Below are 5,763 nucleotides of genomic sequence, written 5' to 3'. Positions count from 1 at the left end.
CCGCGTTTACTTCCTATACATGTTAAAAAGAAGCACGTTTGTGTTAGTTTTCAAGTGTATTGTTCACAGAATGAACACCCATACCTGTTTAGCTTCATCATGGAGAAAAGACAAGCATCATTGAAATAATAGCATGCCCAGTGTTGCACGAACAGTTAATTGAAAGCAGCTTTAAAACAGCTTTGATTCTGAATTTCAGTTTTAAGCACCCCCTCTCTCCCTAAGTTATCACAAGTCACAACAAAGGTAAGCTCAGCTTTTTTTTATGTTCTTTCTTTTACTCCGAAGTTCTAACTTCATTGGCTCGTGCTAACCTTACAAAAGTACTAGTATATGTTGACAAACCTTCTGGCTGCCGTATTTCCTACTCATTAATTCTTTGTTTGGCCAAAGAATTTAGGACAAAGTGATTTAGCTCATAAAAGAATTCATTGTAAGCACACACAAGGTATACAATAATGTTAAAATTGAGCATGAAAAAGGATAGTTAACCTGAGATAACGTGAAGAAGATTTGCCAATGTGAAGACTGCATACAACGAAGTTGGCTAGAGTCTCTGGAATCCTTTTGCATCCTGTCATGGGTACCAAGGTAAACCCCAGTCAATTACAGGAATTACACACTCCATTCGTGTATTAGTATACCATTTCATAAACAGAAAGTATTTGTCAGTGTTCCAGACAACTGAACATGGAGTTGCCAGTCATGATCTCGGCAGAAGTTAAAGGGATCATTGTTTCGACAGCAACAGGACAAGCACAACCAGCAACAGAGGGTGACAGAGCACCAACTGTAGCAATGAGCAAGCCTCAACCAAACGAAACCCAGCAACAAACACAAGGAGACAGCCTCCACCAATCCTATCATGAATGCTATTAGCCGAAACTAATCTTATAATTTGCTAGACTTTATTTACATTGAACATGATATTATTGTAATTTCATTCACCAGAAAGACTTTAAATTGCATAAGTGTAAAGGGGAGGAAAAACCACACACTTGCTCTGCCTGTCTCGTGACCTTCTCCAACAGAAGATCCAATCCCGGTTGCTCCTCTTGAATCACAAGGAAGTCTTTCATCATGATTCCTTCAAGTCAAATGTTATAGACAATCCATATTCATTCATTACACATGATACTTTCTATGAATGTTCATTTCCTCATTATAACATACATATATCAAGTATATTTTAGAATTAGTATATCAACGTGCAAGTGTTTGCACGACTAAGTTTTTACGGTAACAGAATTTCAGCTTCTATTTCTATCTAGACCCCTTTTATATGTTTCTTTTGAATGTTGACATATACATCTCCCATGATTTGGAAGAATTAATTTAACATGAATCATAAACATTCCCAAAATCACTTGTTTTTTTGCATACATGTAAATATGTCCATCAATTCACAACATGACCAGGTTGTAGTTTATATATATATATACATATATGGTATTCATATGAGAATCTAATTAATGCTCTCTCCTTTTCTACTCACCTTCACTTAATTTTTTTCTTCCTTCCAATTAATGCTCACTAAGCTTGGTTAATGTTCTATTATAGAATAGGATTCTAATATAGGATGTTGTAATCATTACAGTTACTCATGTATCTATCAGAATAGGATTCTAATATAGGATGTTGTAATCATTACAGTTACTGCAGTGTTCTACTGCCTCTATATAAATAGGAAGGTTGGCTAAGGCACAACCTAACACATTCTATTATTCTCAACTTGGTATCAGAGCAACAAAACCCTAAAATAAATTAAACCAAATTTTCTCATAGCCTCCCAACCTCCCTTTTTCAATGGAACAACCACCACATACATCTTCAAATTCTGCAGCACCAGCAGTCCAGCTTTCTTCTTCTCCAACAGTGCAGCCCTCTTCTCTTGCAGCGCCTCCTCTACTTTCCTCTACTGCGTCACCGCCTGGATTCTCCTCTGCCATGGCTGGTGAACGCCTCCTCTTGCAGCCCACGTTTGCTGCCTCTACTGCCGCAAGCATTATCTCTCTTTCTCACACTCATCAAGTCATCTCCCTCAAATTAACAAACACCAATTATTTATATTGGCGTATGCAAATGCTACCTTATCTCCTAGGCCAAGGAGTTTTTGGTTTTGTTGATGGCTCCAACACATCTCCATCAACACATGTTCTTGCCCATGATGGTATCTCTCTTCAGGTAAATCCGCTTTTTCAAACCTGGAAACAACAAGACCAACTCATTCTAAGTGCTCTTCTTTCCTCCCTATCTATGGAAGTTTTGCATCTTGTTGTTGGTTGTCAAAGTTCTTGTTCAGCTTGGGGCACTCTTGAGCAAGCTCTCGCTTCCACCTCCAACTCTCGTATTATGCAACTTCACGGCTCTCTTCAGGATCTTCGACAGGGTGATGAATCAGTAACTCAATTTATGCAAAAAGCGAAGGCCTTATTTGATGAATTGGTCGCTGCTGGTCGGCCAGTTTCACTTGAAGATTTCAATTTATATGTGTTTCGTGGTCTTCAGGGAGAGTTTAAAGACTTAGTTACCAGTCTTATTACCAAGGCTGAACCTTTATCATATGCAGATCTTCACAGCCATCTCCTCACACATGAATTTCTTCACAAATCTTCTGCTTCCATACATGCTCCTCTGCTGCCCACACCCAACATTCCATCTTCTGCTCTTGTTGCACAGCGCCAGACTTTTGGCAATTTTGGCCGTAGTAGGGGCCGCTTCAACGGTGGCTGGCGTCCCAACCAGTCCAACAGCAGAGGCAACCGATTTGCTAGCTCCAGACCTGATCACCACAACTTCCAAAACTCCTCCTTCGGTGACAATAGGCAAGGCTCTTGGCAGCGTAATAGGGGGCAGAATCCACGCTGTCAACTGTGTCAAAATTTCGGCCATACAGCTCCCCATTGCCCTCAATTCCAGCAACGAGGTTATGGCCAACAACCTACTGCCAACCTGGTGCAGCGCAATCTCTCCTCAACCGGTTCTGTTGATTGGTTTCCAGATACCGGTGCCAATCAACACGTCACACTTGATCTTGCCACCTTGACCGCTTCAGAACCATACCTTGGTAATGATAATTTGCATGTTGGTGATGGTAAGGGCCTTCCTATATCTCATCTTGGTCATACAAAAATATATACACCACATCGTTCTTTCACCTTATCTAATGTTCTTCATGTTCCTGCAATCACAAAACCTCTGCTCTCTGTTCAGAAATTTTGTCTTGATAATAATGTTTATTTTGAATTTCACCCTCGTGTGTTTTATGTCAAGGATTTCAACACCCATGAAGTCCTTCTCTCAGGTCAGAGTAAAGATGGTCTCTATGCCCTGACCAAGTCTTCCGTCACGTCAGTTTCTCAAGCCTATTGGTCTCCCTGCATTTCTGCCTCTGCCGATTTATGGCATTGTCGACTAGGCCATCCTACTTCACGTATCTTTCAATTGTTAATCTTGAAAAATAAGATTATTTGTAACAACAAACGTCTTAATTTTCAATGTCAAAGTTGTCCTTTAGGAAAATCATCGCGTTTGTCTTTAGGACCTACTGGTCACAAAACTTCTGCTCCACTTGAATTAATTTTTAGTGATGTATGGGGCCCTGCTCCTCTTTTTTCTTCATATGGCTATCGTTATTTTGTTATCTTCGTTGATGCTTAGACTAAATATGTATGGTATTATCCTCTAGTTGCCAAGTCTGATGTTTACTCTATTTTTCATCAATTTCAAACTCTTGTCGAACGTCAATTTTCCTTAAAAATAAAATCTGTTCAAACTGATTGGGGTGGTGAATACCGAAAACTATCCACATTTTTTCAGACCATTGGTATTCATCATCGTCTGATTTGTCCCCACACTCATGAACAAAATGGAACAGTAGAGCGTCGTCATAGGCATATTGTGGAAACAGGTCTTACTCTTTTAGGGCAATGTAAAGCACCTTTTTTATTCTGGAATTATGCTTTTGAAACCTCTGTTTATCTTATAAATCGCATGCCTACTCCTATTCTTGCCCATCGCTCTCCGTTTGATTGTTTGTTTCAACGGTCTCCTGATTATCATTTTTTGCATACCTTTGGATGTCTTTGTTTTCCTTTTCTGCGTCCATATAATAATCATAAATTGGATTTCCGTTCCTCTCCATGTGTGTTTTTTGGATATAGTTCCTCGCATCTTGGTTATCGATGTCTTGACATTGCATCTCACCGTATTTATATTTCCCGTCATGTCTGCTTCCATGAACATGTGTTTCCATTTGATAATTCTGAACAGATTGCAAAGGTCTCCACCACAACCCCCACCCCACCCCCTACTGTCACCCTCCCAAATTTGCTAAACCACCCATCGCTACCCGTTTTCACTAGCCACCCAAACAGCCCACAACACTCCGCTTTGCCACTCCAAACAGCCACCCGACCACAGCCTCCACCCATCCCTTGGCCATCATCCCATGCTTATTTATCTAACCCTTATGATGCAGGTTCAGATCGTCAATTGGTCTCCTCTCCTCATGGTCTTAGGGCACTTTATAGTCCCTCCTCTGCTTCGCCCTCCCTGGCTAGCACTCCTGCCGCTTCAGTCTCTACCTCCAGCCCCTCCTCTACTGACAGTCCTATGCTTAAGGTTGCTTCTTTATCATCCTCTCCCGCTGGTCTGCAACTTATGGTTGATTTGTCTTCTTATCAGCTGCCACATGTCTCCTCGCTACAACCGTCTTCCCCTGCATCTCCACTAGCACACAGCAGACATCCTATGACTCTTAGACCGCGGCAGCCGAAGACAGCTAATCTAGTTGCTTCCACTGCTGCTACTTCTACCTCCACACGGGTACTATATTCTCCCTCTTCTGAGCCTTTTGCATTCTCTGATGCTGACCGATATGCAGTTTAGCATAATGCTATGTGTGATGAGATCGCCGCTTTACGGGAAAATCGCACTTGGTCTTTGGTTCCATTTCATCCTTCGATGAACGTTGTTGGTAGTAGATGGGTATATCGGATCAAACATCGTGTTGATGGTAGTATTGAGCGCTATAAAGCGCGCCTTGTTGCTAGAGGTTTTACCCAGCAGGAAGATATTGATTATTCTGAAACCTTCAGTCCAGTTATTAAGCAAGCCACTGTCCGATTGGTTTTCTCTATTGCGGTTTCGCGAAATTGGAAGATTCATCAGCTTGATATTCATAATGCCTTCCTCAATGGTGTTCTTACTGAAGAGGTCTATATGAAACAGCCTCCAGGTTTCGTTGACTCTTCTCTTCCATCTCATGTGTGTAGATTGCACAAATCATTGTATGGTTTGAAACAGGCACCGAGAGCATGGTACACTCGTCTAAGTGATTTTTTGCTCTCCATCGGTTTCCGAGCTTCCAAGGTTGACACCTCCCTGTTTATCTTATCTGATGGTACTAATATCTTTTATCTCCTGGTGTATGTTGATGATATTCTGCTCATGGGTAGCAACTCTGCTATGCTTCATCACCTTATACAGTTACTTAGCTCTGAGTTCAAGCTTCGTGACTTAGGTGTTGTTCACTACTTTCTGGGTATTGAAGTTCAGTCTACCAGTATGGGTTTAATGCTGCGTCAACATAAATATATTCTTGACATCCTCACTCGAGCTGGTATGACTTCCTGCAAACCAGTTGATACTCTAGTCTCCCCTTCGAAAGTCATTTTATTATCGGATCATTCATTCTCTGATCCTACATGATTTTGTCAAATCGTGGGTGCTCTTCAATATCTTACCTTCACCCGTCCAGAT

At 41.2% G+C, this 5,763-nt stretch overlaps 1 pseudogene; it reads right to left on the bottom strand.

Moving 5' to 3' along the window:
- LOC118062035 (berberine bridge enzyme-like 17) overlaps positions 1-1,082 on the bottom strand; it is a 4,660-nt pseudogene extending 3,578 nt beyond the window's left edge.
- Positions 1,083-5,763: the final 4,681 nt, after the last annotated feature.

Source organism: Populus alba, chromosome 1 (genome assembly GCF_005239225.2).
Source record: "Populus alba chromosome 1, ASM523922v2, whole genome shotgun sequence".
Taxonomy (NCBI): domain Eukaryota; kingdom Viridiplantae; phylum Streptophyta; class Magnoliopsida; order Malpighiales; family Salicaceae; genus Populus; species Populus alba.
Note: the sequence above shows the minus strand (reverse complement) of the source record. Positions and strands in the feature narration are given on the sequence as shown.